Below are 6,295 nucleotides of genomic sequence, written 5' to 3' on the forward strand. Positions count from 1 at the left end.
CCGCAGGCGATGTGTGAATGCCACGCGCCCGACAGAGCCATCTAGCCGCGGGGTGCGCAAAGCTGTTATGCACAGCCGGCGACCATGGTCATTGTCAGGCGGTTGGTATATATGGCGTTGGCTCGTACAACCATGTGATGCGTTGGCATTGCATGTTGCCGGCCTGACGGCACGCGCTGTTGGTGACATGGCATCGGCCGTCTTTGAGCTGATGTCAATCATGTGTTCTCGCCGGCGGCCACAGTGCTGAAATGTGATGGCTATTGCTGTTTTTTGTTGTTGTTGCTGTTGTTTTTGTTTGTTTGTTTGGTTTTTTTTTTTTTTTGCTTTCTTGGTGTGTTTGTTTGGCTTCTTTCTTGTGTGTCTTCATTGCTTGCAATGCAGTCGTTGGTCTTGTTGTTGGCTCTGGCCATGCTCTGTTCGTGCTGGCTTTTGCGTCGGCCCACACATCTGAGGCGATGCGTCTTGGCTGTGTGCCAGCAGCGGCGCGCACGCAGCATAAGCGCAAAGCCATATTGAACACACATACTGATCATACATGTATTAGAGCATATATTGATTTATTGACACCGCTGACAGCATAAAATGGGCCGATCCTGGCTGTAGTGCAATGCCAGGCCAACCCGCGGCAGGGCAGGAGCAAGCTCCAGTAACCCCGCCAATGTTCAAAAATCAGTTTAATATTCTGGTCCCCATGTAGGGGACGTATCAGATATTAAGCTGATAAGAACAGATACTACACTTTGATCTTAGCCAAAAGGCCGAGAAGCGATGCAGATGCAATTGCAAAACGTGCATTTGCGTCGTGCCGGCCGCTGCCGGTCTGCAAGGCCGGCGCGCACGCGCCTGGCTCCATGCGCCGGGTCGACGAGAGATTAGCGACCGACGGCGAGCAGTGCTCACCCCGCCGCGCATTGGCACCAGCTCAGATGACACTTTGCAGGGCATCTTGCTGTCACTTGAGTCGTGCGCGCCTTCTCCGTTGGTCGAGACGCGTGCGCGGTTGCGTCGGCACACTGGCGCGTGACCGGAGGTCGCCGACGATTTGCGCCCTTGGAGCGGTGGCCTGTGCGCTGTTCATCACGTCACCCGACTGGCAATCGCCGATCACGTGACCATACACCGTTCACGTGACAGCACACCGTCACTACCAATAGGTGCCCAGCGTCGGCGAGAGGCAGAACGCGCGCTCCGCACCGCGTCTGTGAACACGCAACTGACGCCGGCACGCGCGTCGCTACGGTCGAAAACGGCCCGGCGGCCGCTAGTGCCAGCACGGCCGCTAGATGGCTGTCGCGCCGGGCGTCGAAAGAGCAAAGTCGGGTTGGCCGTCGCGGGCCTGGCGCTGGTGGCGCGTCCCCGTGCAGTTGACGAGCTGTGCTGTCGACTTGTTGCAAGCTTGTGTGCGGCGTCGCGCCGCGTCACGTGGTAGAGCGCGGCCGCGCTTCGGAGGCGAAGACGCCCATGCAGCCGAGCGATGCCGCCAGGCCGGCGAGGGCGCACGGCCTCCGACTGCCGGACCCGTGCGCTGGAGCAAGGCAGACAGCCGACCATTGGCCGGCCCGCAGGCGATGTGTGAATGCCACGCGCCCGACAGAGCCATCTAGCCGCGGGGTGCGCAAAGCTGTTATGCACAGCCGGCGACCATGGTCATTGTCAGGCGGTTGGTGTATATGGCGTTGGCTCGTACAACCATGTGATGCGTTGGCATTGCATGTTGCCGGCCTGACGGCACGCGCTGTTGGTGACATGGCATCGGCCGTCTTTGAGCTGATGTCAATCATGTGTTCTCGCCGGCGGCCACAGTGCTGAAATGTGATGGCTATTGCTGTTTTTTGTTGTTGTTGCTGTTGTTTTTGTTTGTTTGTTTGGTTTTTTTTTTTTTTGCTTTCTTGGTGTGTTTGTTTGGCTTCTTTCTTGTGTGTCTTCATTGCTTGCAATGCAGTCGTTGGTCTTGTTGTTGGCTCTGGCCATGCTCTGTTCGTGCTGGCTTTTGCGTCGGCCCACACATCTGAGGCGATGCGTCTTGGCTGTGTGCCAGCAGCGGCGCGCACGCAGCATAAGCGCAAAGCCATATTGAACACACATACTGATCATACATGTATTAGAGCATATATTGATTTATTGACACCGCTGACAGCATAAAATGGGCCGATCCTGGCTGTAGTGCAATGCCAGGCCAACCCGCGGCAGGGCAGGAGCAAGCTCCAGTAACCCCGCCAATGTTCAAAAATCAGTTTAATATTCTGGTCCCCATGTAGGGGACGTATCAGATATTAAGCTGATAAGAACAGATACTACACTTTGATCTTAGCCAAAAGGCCGAGAAGCGATGCAGATGCAATTGCAAAACGTGCATTTGCGTCGTGCCGGCCGCTGCCGGTCTGCAAGGCCGGCGCGCACGCGCCTGGCTCCATGCGCCGGGTCGACGAGAGATTAGCGACCGACAGGCGAGCAGTGCTCACCCCGCCGCGCATTGGCACCAGCTCAGATGACACTTTGCAGGGCATCTTGCTGTCACTTGAGTCGTGCGCGCCTTCTCCGTTGGTCGAGACGCGTGCGCGGTTGCGTCGGCACACTGGCGCGTGACCGGAGGTCGCCGACGATTTGCGCCCTTGGAGCGGTGGCCTGTGCGCTGTTCATCACGTCACCCGACTGGCAATCGCCGATCACGTGACCATACACCGTTCACGTGACAGCACACCGTCACTACCAATAGGTGCCCAGCGTCGGCGAGAGGCAGAACGCGCGCTCGCACCGCGTCTGTGAACACGCAACTGACGCCGGCACGCGCGTCGCTACGGTCGAAAACGGCCCGGCGGCCGCTAGTGCCAGCACGGCCGCTAGATGGCTGTCGCGCCGGGCGTCGAAAGAGCAAAGTCGGGTTGGCCGTCGCGGGCCTGGCGCTGGTGGCGCGTCCCCGTGCAGTTGACGAGCTGTGCTGTCGACTTGTTGCAAGCTGTGTGCGGCGTCGCGCCGCGTCACGTGGTAGAGCGCGGCCGCGCTTCGGAGGCGAAGACGCCCATGCAGCCGAGCGATGCCGCCAGGCCGGCGAGGGCGCACGGCCTCCGACTGCCGGACCCGTGCGCTGGAGCAAGGCAGACAGCCGACCATTGGCCGGCCCGCAGGCGATGTGTGAATGCCACGCGCCCCGACAGAGCCATCTAGCCGCGGGGCGCGCAAAGCTGTTATGCACAGCCGGCGACCATGGTCATTGTCAGGCGGTTGGTATATATGGCGTTGGCTCGTACAACCATGTGATGCGTTGGCATTGCATGTTGCCGGCCTGACGGCACGCGCTGTTGGTGACATGGCATCGGCCGTCTTTGAGCTGATGTCAATCATGTGTTCTCGCCGGCGGCCACAGTGCTGAAATGTGATGGCTATTGCTGTTTTTTGTTGTTGTTGCTGTTGTTTTTGTTTGTTTGTTTGGTTTTTTTTTTTTTTTGCTTTCTTGGTGTGTTTGTTTGGCTTCTTTCTTGTGTGTCTTCATTGCTTGCAATGCAGTCGTTGGTCTTGTTGTTGGCTCTGGCCATGCTCTGTTCGTGCTGGCTTTTGCGTCGGCCCACACATCTGAGGCGATGCGTCTTGGCTGTGTGCCAGCAGCGGCGCGCACGCAGCATAAGCGCAAAGCCATATTGAACACACATACTGATTATACATGTATTAGAGCATATATTGATTTGTTGACACCGCTGACAGCATAAAATGGGCCGATCCTGGCTGTAGTGCAATGCCAGGCCAACCCGCGGCAGGGCAGGAGCAAGCTCCAGTAACCCCGCCAATGTTCAAAAATCAGTTTAATATTCTGGTCCCCATGTAGGGGACGTATCAGATATTAAGCTGATAAGAACAGATACTACACTTTGATCTTAGCCAAAAGGCCGAGAAGCGATGCAGATGCAATTGCAAAACGTGCATTTGCGTCGTGCCGGCCGCTGCCGGTCTGCAAGGCCGGCGCGCACGCGCCTGGCTCCATGCGCCGGGTCGACGAGAGATTAGCGACCGACGGCGAGCAGTGCTCACCCCGCCGCGCATTGGCACCAGCTCAGATGACACTTTGCAGGGCATCTTGCTGTCACTTGAGTCGTGCGCGCCTTCTCCGTTGGTCGAGACGCGTGCGCGGTTGCGTCGGCACACTGGCGCGTGACCGGAGGTCGCCGACGATTTGCGCCCTTGGAGCGGTGGCCTGTGCGCTGTTCATCACGTCACCCGACTGGCAATCGCCGATCACGTGACCATACACCGTTCACGTGACAGCACACCGTCACTACCAATAGGTGCCCAGCGTCGGCGAGAGGCAGAACGCGCGCTCGCACCGCGTCTGTGAACACGCAACTGACGCCGGCACGCGCGTCGCTACGGTCGAAAACGGCCCGGCGGCCGCTAGTGCCAGCACGGCCGCTAGATGGCTGTCGCGCCGGGCGTCGAAAGAGCAAAGTCGGGTTGGCCGTCGCGGGCCTGGCGCTGGTGGCGCGTCCCCGTGCAGTTGACGAGCTGTGCTGTCGACTTGTTGCAAGCTGTGTGCGGCGTCGCGCCGCGTCACGTGGTAGAGCGCGGCCGCGCTTCGGAGGCGAAGACGCCCATGCAGCCGAGCGATGCCGCCAGGCCGGCGAGGGCGCACGGCCTCCGACTGCCGGACCCGTGCGCTGGAGCAAGGCAGACAGCCGACCATTGGCCGGCCCGCAGGCGATGTGTGAATGCCACGCGCCCGACAGAGCCATCTAGCCGCGGGGCGCGCAAAGCTGTTATGCACAGCCGGCGACCATGGTCATTGTCAGGCGGTTGGTATATATGGCGTTGGCTCGTACAACCATGTGATGCGTTGGCATTGCATGTTGCCGGCCTGACGGCACGCGCTGTTGGTGACATGGCATCGGCCGTCTTTGAGCTGATGTCAATCATGTGTTCTCGCCGGCGGCCACAGTGCTGAAATGTGATGGCTATTGCTGTTTTTTGTTGTTGTTGCTGTTGTTTTTGTTTGTTTGTTTGGTTTTTTTTTTTTTTGCTTTCTTGGTGTGTTTGTTTGGCTTCTTTCTTGTGTGTCTTCATTGCTTGCAATGCAGTCGTTGGTCTTGTTGTTGGCTCTGGCCATGCTCTGTTCGTGCTGGCTTTTGCGTCGGCCCACACATCTGAGGCGATGCGTCTTGGCTGTGTGCCAGCAGCGGCGCGCACGCAGCATAAGCGCAAAGCCATATTGAACACACATACTGATCATACATGTATTAGAGCATATATTGATTTATTGACACCGCTGACAGCATAAAATGGGCCGATCCTGGCTGTAGTGCAATGCCAGGCCAACCCGCGGCAGGGCAGGAGCAAGCTCCAGTAACCCCGCCAATGTTCAAAAATCAGTTTAATATTCTGGTCCCCATGTAGGGGACGTATCAGATATTAAGCTGATAAGAACAGATACTACACTTTGATCTTAGCCAAAAGGCCGAGAAGCGATGCAGATGCAATTGCAAAACGTGCATTTGCGTCGTGCCGGCCGCTGCCGGTCTGCAAGGCCGGCGCGCACGCGCCTGGCTCCATGCGCCGGGTCGACGAGAGATTAGCGACCGACGGCGAGCAGTGCTCACCCCGCCGCGCATTGGCACCAGCTCAGATGACACTTTGCAGGGCATCTTGCTGTCACTTGAGTCGTGCGCGCCTTCTCCGTTGGTCGAGACGCGTGCGCGGTTGCGTCGGCACACTGGCGCGTGACCGGAGGTCGCCGACGATTTGCGCCCTTGGAGCGGTGGCCTGTGCGCTGTTCATCACGTCACCCGACTGGCAATCGCCGATCACGTGACCATACACCGTTCACGTGACAGCACACCGTCACTACCAATAGGTGCCCAGCGTCGGCGAGAGGCAGAACGCGCGCTCGCACCGCGTCTGTGAACACGCAACTGACGCCGGCACGCGCGTCGCTACGGTCGAAAACGGCCCGGCGGCCGCTAGTGCCAGCACGGCCGCTAGATGGCTGTCGCGCCGGGCGTCGAAAGAGCAAAGTCGGGTTGGCCGTCGCGGGCCTGGCGCTGGTGGCGCGTCCCCGTGCAGTTGACGAGCTGTGCTGTCGACTTGTTGCAAGCTGTGTGCGGCGTCGCGCCGCGTCACGTGGTAGAGCGCGGCCGCGCTTCGGAGGCGAAGACGCCCATGCAGCCGAGCGATGCCGCCAGGCCGGCGAGGGCGCACGGCCTCCGACTGCCGGACCCGTGCGCTGGAGCAAGGCAGACAGCCGACCATTGGCCGGCCCGCAGGCGATGTGTGAATGCCACGCGCCCGACAGAGCCATCTAGCCGCGGGG

At 59.3% G+C, this 6,295-nt stretch overlaps 4 non-coding genes across 4 annotated transcripts; all 4 read right to left on the bottom strand.

Moving 5' to 3' along the window:
• Positions 1-580: 580 nt before the first annotated feature.
• LOC119090754 (U2 spliceosomal RNA) lies at positions 581-773 on the bottom strand. The gene has a single exon (XR_005093313.1). It is a non-coding gene; the product is annotated as a U2 spliceosomal RNA (small nuclear RNA).
• A 1,368-nt stretch (positions 774-2,141) lies between these two features.
• LOC119090730 (U2 spliceosomal RNA) lies at positions 2,142-2,334 on the bottom strand. Its single transcript, XR_005093302.1, has one exon. It is a non-coding gene; the product is annotated as a U2 spliceosomal RNA (small nuclear RNA).
• A 1,369-nt stretch (positions 2,335-3,703) lies between these two features.
• Positions 3,704-3,896, bottom strand: LOC119090731 (U2 spliceosomal RNA). Its single transcript, XR_005093303.1, has one exon. It is a non-coding gene; the product is annotated as a U2 spliceosomal RNA (small nuclear RNA).
• Positions 3,897-5,262: 1,366 nt separating this feature from the next.
• On the bottom strand, positions 5,263-5,455 carry LOC119090732 (U2 spliceosomal RNA). The gene has a single exon (XR_005093304.1). It is a non-coding gene; the product is annotated as a U2 spliceosomal RNA (small nuclear RNA).
• Between the last annotated feature and the right edge of the window lie 840 nt (positions 5,456-6,295).

The sequence above is a fragment of the Pollicipes pollicipes genome, unplaced genomic scaffold (genome assembly GCF_011947565.3).
Source record: "Pollicipes pollicipes isolate AB1234 unplaced genomic scaffold, Ppol_2.1 Scaffold_3087;HRSCAF=3621_pilon_pilon_pilon, whole genome shotgun sequence".
NCBI classification, from domain to species: Eukaryota; Metazoa; Arthropoda; class Thecostraca; order Pollicipedomorpha; family Pollicipedidae; genus Pollicipes; species Pollicipes pollicipes.